Source organism: Pantherophis guttatus, chromosome 1 (genome assembly GCF_059756535.1).
Source record: "Pantherophis guttatus breed Tessera chromosome 1, ASM5975653v1, whole genome shotgun sequence".
NCBI classification, from domain to species: Eukaryota; Metazoa; Chordata; class Lepidosauria; order Squamata; family Colubridae; genus Pantherophis; species Pantherophis guttatus.
The window spans coordinates 217,033,469-217,043,213 of NC_142063.1; the positions used below are offsets into that span (position 1 = coordinate 217,033,469).

Sequence of the window (9,745 nt, forward strand, 5' to 3'; positions counted from 1 at the left end):
CACCAACCCAGCAAGGGTTCTATAAGAGAACTTTGGAAAACTAAGCCTTATCAAAGTCCATAACAACTCAGCAAGTCATTAACTTATAGATGCAAAATGTACAAGGAAAACTCCTTTGCTGTATATAGTGCTACAGAATTGGCTTCCATACTGTACCTTACTAGATTCAAGGTGGATCTTCTTCCAACTATGCTCTAACTATACATCTTGCCACTTAATCTCCTGAGTTGTTTTATGTATTATGGGGATAGATTTGAAGTAGTTGGAAAGAACACTTAGGAACAATTGTGTTGAGTGCCTTAGCAATTTCATTATTCCAGGTACCAGCCAGGGCACAAAGGGAATTAGCAGTGGAAACTGCCTCAATTCTTCTAAAACAGTGGCCCCCACCCTTTTTGGCTTGATGGCCCAGTGCAAGGGAGGGGAGGGGATAGTTCCTTGTGAGTGTTAGGTGGGCACGCGCAAGGGTGTGCATCTCTATTTATGCAAGTGGTGGATGTGTGCACTGCCATTTGTGCAAAGAAAGCTTCGTGCATGAGTGCAAGCGGTGGCTGCTTGCACAAAGGGAGCTTCACATGCAAGAGCAAGCAGTTGCCACTTATGCAAGGGGAACTTTGTGTGTGGGTGCAAGTGGCCGCTGCTTGTGTGAGGGAAGCTTCACATATGAGTACAAACAGCTGCCACTCACGCGAGGGGAGCTTCTCATGTGAGTACAAGCAGCTGCTGAACATGCGAAGGGAGCTTCGCATGGGTGCACACGCTCTCCCGCCTCTCACATGGCCTAGTTCCAAACAGGCTGCGGCCTGGTAATGGGCCCGGGGATGGGGACCCCTCTTCTAAAATTCCTTCAGAAGGATCCTTTTCAGGGAAATTGTCAGTTCCACTAGATAAACCAGACTAAGAAATCAACTTCACATGAAAGATTGAAACTACAGTACTTTAATTGAGATGGGCTATAATAACAGAACCTTGCAAATCTCATTTTGCTATATCTCTTCTTCCTTCTTATAGTTCAATGAATTAGGAAGATATCTGCCATTTCTAAACATTATCTGGCCATCCTAGACTTAAAACAGGTTTTATCCCTTGTCTTGCATATCTCCCTCAAGGTCATTTTCCTTACTCTCTATATGATCCATATTAATGAGTCCACTTCCTCTAGAGTGAAGTGTAGCCAATAATTTGACCTTAACCAGATGATGATCAGATTGTGACAGCAGGAACCCTGAGTTGTTCCCACCCACCCTACTCACTTTCCTGCTTAGAAAATGTCAAATCAAATCAAGTATGTGATCAGTATCATGTGTTGGCCCTTGGACAAATTGTGATAGTCCTATAGTTTTCATTGTTGCTGTCAGATGTTTAGTCACTGAAGACAAGCCAGACCTATTGAAATGCACATCACAGATTTTCAATAGTAATTCTGAGACTACTTTTACCCAGAAATTTTTTCATAGGCAGCAGTGTGGATGGATCCTAATCATAAACATCTAATCTTTATAAGAGGTACAGGTAATCCTCAATTTATGACCACAATTGGGACTGGAATTTCAGTCATTGCAATCATAAATCGATGTACCATCTGACCAGACTTGATTTTACAACCATTTTTATGATGGTTGTTAAGTGAGCAACCATAGCAGTTGAGCGAACCATATGGTTGTAAGCATGAATCTATTTTATCCAATGGATGTTTTTTCCCAGGAAAATGGCCAAAAAAAGGTCACAAAACATGATCATGTGACTACGGGATGCTACAACCGATTGTAAATATGAATCTGTTGCCAAGCATCAGAAATGTGATCATGTGACCGCAGGGGTGCGGCAGTCCTAACTTCAAGCTTGGGTCGTAACTTTTTTTTAAATGTCATAACTTTGAATAATCGTTAAGTGGTCTGTTGTAGGTCAAGGACTACCTATATGAGACGTGTTCAGCTGAAATTCTACCTAGCAGACAAAAATGGCAGTGGATTTGTTCACCTACCCACTACCCAAAGACTAGCTGGATACATAAGCAGTGTGAAGGGGTATTGGAAGACTTACTTATATATGAATTGCCTCATTGTGCCTTCTCAACCTATTAACTACTAAGGGTAGCTAGAAGTAGTCAAAATTAGTGTCAGTGTTTCCCTCTTTGTTATACCTAGCATGCCCTGAATGCCATACAGAATGGGAGAATAGCACCGTTGTCATCACTTCTGTTTCCTGCTCCTTGATCTTACAATCACTCTCTTTCCTGCTCTTCAGAGGTTCAAGGAGATCTTGCAGATGATTTTTCAAACCTTAAGTTTCCACAAGAACATGATGGGCTTCGTGAGAGACTAAAGGAAGAAAAAAAAAATCATTCAAATGCAGAATCCTGCAGAGTCCATAGCATTTTTTCTAAGGTACAGAATAAAGGGTGGGACTTGTTGGCCGACATTCAGAAGCACTTGCCACTCCCACCTGCTGGGGTATTTGTACTAATGATGAATTCCTCACTGTGTCGTTGAAAAGCAGGCAGCAGGGGTTCCGGGAAATTTTGAACAGTTTCTACAGCCTGAAAAAGTTGAAAAAGTCCTATCTCATAGGCTATGTTGCTTTTTCAGAATACCGGAAGCTTTTATCCAGAACCCTCTTCATTTTACTTCTTTCTGGGAGCATATTCTGGTGCATAAACCTGCTCCCACATGCCTATCAACCTCTTGGCCTGTGTCTGAATGTGTATGTTCTGCATGGTTCTTTCCTTGCAATGAAGTCCAACGTTGTTAATCTGTTGTAGAAAACAACAACAGAATATTGTGGCCTCTTAATAAAAATGTATTAAACTACAAGTGTTTGTGGCCACTTAGGCTTGTAGCTCAGAATAACACTTTCACTGATCTGAGAAGTAGACAGCAATCCAGAAAGACATATCCCAGGAAACAAAATCTGTTACTCTTTGATGATTACTCTTTGATGTTTTTCTTATGTTATGGCAGGGGTGTCAAAACTCAAGGCCTGCAGCCTGCGGGGTGCTTAGATCTAGCCCGCAGGGCTGCCCTGGAAACAGTGGGGGTCTGGTCCACTGTGCCTCTACCAGCAAAAACGGAGCTTGGGAGGGCTGCACACAGTCCTCACGAACTCCATTTTCAGCAGCAACGGCCTCATGCTACCTACCCTCTGCCAGCAAAAATGGAACTCGGGTGTGTGTGTGTCCGTTTTCGCTGGTAGAGGGTTGCAGGAGGCCGTCCCAGCCGAAAATGGAGCTCAGGAACCCGTTTTTGCTGGCAGAGTGCTCAGGCCACAGGTGCCCCCAACATGAGTGGCATCAAGCTGTCCACAGCCACCCCGCCCCCTGAGATCAAACACAACCCTGATGCGGCCCTCAATGAAATCGAGTTTGACACCTGTCTTATGGAGAAGATAGGTCTGCAAAGCTGAATGTCTTGGAAAGAGCAAAGTATTTAAAATCAGTTCCACATTCTCCCCTTTCCTTGCAAATATTTTCATCGAATAGTTTTGTGTCAAGTGATAGGATTCAGCAAAAGGCAATGTGATGGGAAACGGCAGCAAAATAGGAAGCTGACGGTAACCCAAAACATATTACAATTTATGCTTTTGTATAGAAGTGCAAAGATTACAAAGTGCCAATAATTCTGTACCAATTACATTTTTAAGGAACTTCCATTAGATATGTGTTGCCTATTGAAACATAGAGAGACACAAGAGATTAGTCTGTGAATGCATTAAAGGATGGCAGAGCAAACTCAAATATGAAAATCTCTATGTAAAAGCAAAATAACATATAATCTGAGGAGCTTCAAGGTTTGTAACATGTCTGGGTTCTCAATGTCTTAATTCATTGTCTTATTCCAATGCATATGTATCAATTGATTTGATCTATTATACTAAGTTTACTGTATGGTACATATCAGATCCTTATGGTCTGCAAGCCATTTTTAGTTTTCACAGTGTATAAATCTACACAAGAAGGGCTTCCTCGCTTAGAGTTTCATCAATAAGTGATGCAGGCTGCTTGGAAGTGTGTAGACTTGGCATTTCTCTTTGGTCAGCCTAATGAAGACTTATACGTTTGCACTACTGAGCTGAAGCATCTCTGAGGCAAGATCTGAAAAGGTAAGAGTTAGCTACCCCAGCTTCTGTAATTGGCCTGAAATTGATGAGTAAGGTGCCTTCCTGTGGTGGAATGCAGTCTAGATTTCCAGGAGAGAGATGGAGTACATTATTCTAGGGGACCTAAAGACAGCCGAGTTTAGATAGTTTGAGTGGGAGGAAGAGAGTCAAAACAGCTCCTATAACATTGGTTATGTTCTTAACTGCTATGATAAATTATACTATTGAAGCCCATATATATTCACCAAGGCATCAGGAGCAAACCCAGTTAAACTTCCTGGGTATCAGGGGTAAAATCCAGCAGGTTCTGACAGGTTCTGGAGAACCGGTAGCAGAAATTTTGAGTAGAACTGGAGAACCAGCAAATACTACCTACTACTACCCCAGAGTTGGATGGGAATGGAGATTTTGCAATATCCTTCCCCCAGGAGTGGGGAGGGAATGGGGATTTGCAGTATCCTTCCCCTGCCATGCCCAAGCCACGCCCACCAAGCCACACCACACCTACCAAGCCACGCCTACAGAACCGGTAGTAAAAAAATTTGGATTTCACCACTGCTGGTATATATAGAGACAATTGGGCTGCATACTATGGTTGAATGTTTGCAATGTATCACGTCTCATTGCAAACATAAAATAGGTTTAACTAATATTTAAACAAAACCTTGTAGTTGCTATAACATAGGCAAGAGTATATCAACTCTTGGAAAGTAATTTAGATGAGAGATCCCAGTTTGAAAAGAATAGTACAATCATGCTTGGAGTAAAACCGGTTGCTTGTGGCATATCGACTTAAATATACCCATCTATCCATATCAGTACTATCCATATCATTAGCAGGGATTGCTCTATTTAGCACAGACATTATTAAAGTTGATAACGTAGTATGCACGATAGTGGCCCTTACTAATTATGTGAAAGCCTCATTGACCAAAGATAGGATGGGCTGTGCAGGTTAATATTTGTGGGGGCATATAGACTCATGGCATATGGTAGATTGCACCTTGGAATGTAAGAGGAGCAAATGGTAAAGAGTAACGGTTATCAAATGAACAAAATGAAAGAAAATTAAATGTCCTATTCTTTCTATGAAAATAAGAGAAAGGGGAACGGGAAAATAAGTGAAAGGGGAAAAAAGGAAACTAAGAGAAAGAAGAATTAAGAGAACGTCATAGATCTGGAGGACAGTGGTCCGATATTGTGAATATGCATAGAAGTGACGGTGTATGAATGAAAGGGTTAAAATGTATGCCAGAGTATAAACTGGTGTTTTAAAAATTATTATGAGTGTATAAGAAAGTAGGAATGCATAGGCTGATTATATTCATTGTTCCAGTGAATGATGAAAATGAAAGAACCAGAGACACATTTGGGATACATTATGCAACATCATGAATGAGTGTGACAAAGTGAGGGAAAGTTATTCTACTAGGTGCCATGAATGGGCGGGTAGGAATCAGAGAAGACAATACATGATTGGGCCCTCTAGAGATTCATGATGATTCAAGCAATCATCTTTCATGAGAAAGATGATTGCTTGATGAATATCTGCTTTTAGAAAAAGGTCTGGTTTGAATAGGTGGTTTAGCTATAAGTCCCTATATGCATGCATGGCAAAAATGCATATAAATATAATGGATTTTATTGTTTATGAGAAAGCTCAAGAGGATACAAAGCAGATTAAAAAGATGCATGTAAGAAAATGACAGCTTCAAGAAATGAGAATGAGAGAAGGGTGTTGTATAATGTCTACGGAAACAAATACTGTAGTTGCAAAGAAGGTAGTAAAAAGAATAACAAATAGAGAAAAGAGGCAGAGAACATTCAATGGAATGGAAAAATAGTGTATTGGACGTGAGTGAAAAGGGCTAAATAAACAGCCTCCATAATTGATGGTCCATAATTTTAATAACAATAATGATGATGATGTTTTAATAATAATAATAAAGCTATATACTCAGACGTTACCTTAACAGCTCTTAGGCTCTTGGTTAAGACTTGAACTGTTAAGTTTTTACCAGTCCCAGACTGTGAATTGAATTGAAGATTAAATCTTAAATAAAAACTTTAATAATAAAGTCTTGTCTGACACACAAACACACACACACACACACACACACACACGTATCTATATTTTCCAATACTAATAATGGGATCAGCTCTGTGGTCACATGCTGGCCACATGACCATGGAAATATCTGCTCAGTGGACCTTGCAATGGAGATGAGCGCTGCCCCCTATAGTGGACAATGACTAACAGAGTAAAATCCCCAGGGACTCCTTTACTTTTACTTTTCTCTAGTCACCAGATTGACCAGAGAAAAGCCAGATAAATAACATTTATTAAACATTGACTTCTATTTTGGGAGGTGTGTTTTTAATCTTAATTTTTCATTGGGAACATGTCTGAAAGAGGCTACATAAAAAACCATCTCTTTTTCTGCCCTATAGGGAGCATAGCTGGAAAAGAGGCTTACTTGTACCCCATAAAGGAATTGTGCAACTGTTTTGAAGCAAACTCCTTAATGGCAGCAGGATTGTTACTCCCTCCCTGTTTCAATGGAATCTTAAAATAGCTGTCATGCTCTTTGGGGCTTAGGAGAAAATAATACAGCTGGGTGGTTGTCCTTCGGGAGGATTGCAAGGCTATTCCCAATATTTGTAGCATCTAACATACAGTTTGTTAATTCTCCATACACCATAACATAGTTCTTTGATCCATGATAGCCAGCTGTTCTTCCTTTGCAGTTTAACCCCAGGGTTTTAAAAGCTCTCCTTAGACCAATTTGAATCCGTGATAATAACGGTGGCATCATCTACTGTACATGCAACAAGATTGGCAGGTAGTTTTCTACCGGTTTTGGAATTTATAAATCAAATTCCTACAAGCATCTTAGAGTATTGGTGAATCCATATACACGTTACACAAAATAGGATCAATAGGATCTTTGCTGTATCCCTTTAGGTGTCATCTGGAAAGCTGTCCAGTCCAATCTCACTTTGCACTGGTATACAGCAGGGGCCTCCAAAGTTGGCAACTTTAAGACTTGTGAACTTCAACTTTATTTTATTTTATTCATTTATTTTGTCAAGCATGTATTTTATGACAGATACAAGACAGATAAAACATAATTATAAATACATGGAAAGGATATGAACAAAAGAAAACATTAGGACAGGGACGGTAGACACGCTGGAGTGCTTATGCATGCCCCTTACACTTCTAGAATTCCCCAGTCAAATTTGTGTGGGTGGGTGTACACACACACACACACACACACACACACACAGACAAAACCTTGATTTTCTCCAAAAGATGGGCTCTTACAATTGAATCCAATGCAGCCTTAAAACCCACAATCCCTAGGAGAGAAAAGGATGGAGGAATCTCTCTGTCTCTATACTACTGACTGTAGATCTGCAATCTGCTTGAGATAATAACTATTAGCAATGTCTCATGCCAGTTGACAAGGAAAATACCTTCACAACAGCATGGAGAAATGTCAACATGTGCTATGCAAATGTGGAGAGAAATATAGTCATTTGTTGAATAATAATAAATGTGGTGGAAATGTCTGCTTATAAGAGCACATTTCTTGCCCCTTAGTTACCTGGAGGTGAAAGTGGCTGTGTAGAAGAGGACACTTCTGCCTTTTCAGTTACCTGGGTATACAGAAGAAACATGAAAGTAAATTGCAATGGGAAAGGGTAACTTAATTATGAATCAAAATGAAAAGGGAGAACATCAAAAAGGTATGGATACTGCATGAATGTGCCTTGAATACAAGAATGTCTAGTACAAAATACATGTATTGAAGTGGTTGGTCACATAGAAGGAATGAAGGAGGATCCAATTATACAATGAATACAAGTAAGAAAAATAAATGGATTGAAAAGAAAGGGAATACCAAGGAAGTCAGGTTTGGATGGATGGAGCTGACAACCCAAGAAAGAGAAATAGGGAACTTTTGATTAGACTATGCAGGGAGGTAAAGATAAAAAGCTATGAAATATACATTGAATGATGCTGGTGTAAACTAATTTGAGCTGTTTCCATTTTGTTTCCTTTTCATAATACCTTTGATTTCTTTGGTTTACTTTTTCTTCTTTTTCTGCACTGTAATCTTGCTTACCCTGAAATGGAAGAATGTGGTGGGTTTGTGCACTTGTGTGTATGCATGTGTATAATCCCAGTGGCATTCACAGACTTTGACAGGGCAAATTAGAATAGGTCTCACTTACTGAAGATAACTTTGTAAAATGTAAGCTTGGCCTTGGTTAGGAATTCCAGGATGAGAAAGAATACCAATCGCTTTTCTTATTCACAGAAAAAAAAAGCCTGTACTGTAATCAATAAATATTGAAGCTACAGGCTTTGCAAAACTATGTTAGACATTCATATTTTCTCATTCTTTTTGCATCTAAATCTCTTTGAAGAAAGGCATTGGTGTATGCTTCTCCCACCCTTCATCCCCCAGGATCACTCCATATTCTTATTCATTCCAGATGAAGGAAGGAAGGAAGGAAGGAAGGAAGGAAGGAAGGAAGGAAGGAAGGAAGGAAGGAAGGAAGGAAGGAAGGAAAGAAAGAAAGAAGGAAAGAAGGAAAGAAAGACAACATGACTTTGGGCCAGTCACTCTCTCTCACTGTAACCTAACTGAAAGGGCTATTGTTGTGAGGAAAAAAGGAGGAAGAAAGTGTGTTGGATATATTTGCCATCTTGAGTTGTTTGTAAAATTAATAAAAGGCAGGATTTAAATAAACAACAAACAAACAAACAAACAAACAAACACATTGTGAGCGTTAGTCCAACCTTTGGCATGCATAGAAAGCTGTCTGGGTGACCTTGGGCCAGTCATTTTCTGTCAGTTCATCTCACAGAGTTGTGGAGAAAATAGGAGGAAGCACTATAATGCGTGTTTGCCACTTTGAGCTGCTTATACAGTTAATAAAGGTGGGATAAAAACATCTAAAAATAATTTTAAAAACTAACCAACCTTAGCGGAGCACAGTGGAAAAGTAAAACTTTCTACTGTCATAATTGTGCAGTGCTACGGAGGCAGTACTGAGATTCAAATCTCCATAAAATTGCCCATAAACTTTACGATACTGGTTGAATGAAAGTTCTGGGCTGGCTTGAGGGAGACCCAAGGTCAGGTCCACTCTCTGAACCAGCTGAAGCTTCCAGATGTTTTTCAAAGGTAGCCTCATGTAAAGCACATTGTGGTAGTTCAGTTAGGAGGCAACCAAAACCTGAGTGACCATTAGCAGTCCTTCTTGATCTACAAACGTACAAATTGGCATAAAACTTGTAGCTATGCAAAAGCTCTTCTTGCCAGGACTGCCACTTGTTCCTTGAACAGAAACCCTGAGTTCAGGAGAACTCCCAAACTTAGAGGCATGGATCTAATACACAGACGGCTGAGCTTATAGCTCTAAGAATCCTGTTCACTTCCTCAGATGCAACAGAATCAAATTCATCCCGGTGGCAGGATCATGATTCCATCAATTCCAAAGGATCTGCCTTAAGGCCAGAGAACAGCTTAGTGAAAACTTGGTTAACTTTAACTGACAGTGTGTTCCTTACAGCAACTCTGCAAATTTTACTTTCCTGAAGAGGGACTCTAAGCAAGGAAACCAACTGTCAGCA

The 9,745-nt window shown here is 40.1% G+C and overlaps 1 long non-coding RNA gene across 1 annotated transcript; it reads right to left on the bottom strand.

Moving 5' to 3' along the window:
• Positions 1-918: 918 nt before the first annotated feature.
• On the bottom strand, positions 919-7,760 carry LOC117674187 (uncharacterized). The gene is made up of 2 exons (XR_004593746.3): positions 7,707-7,760; positions 919-2,321 (listed from the first exon to the last, which is right to left on the bottom strand). It is a non-coding gene; the product is annotated as an uncharacterized LOC117674187 (long non-coding RNA).
• Between the last annotated feature and the right edge of the window lie 1,985 nt (positions 7,761-9,745).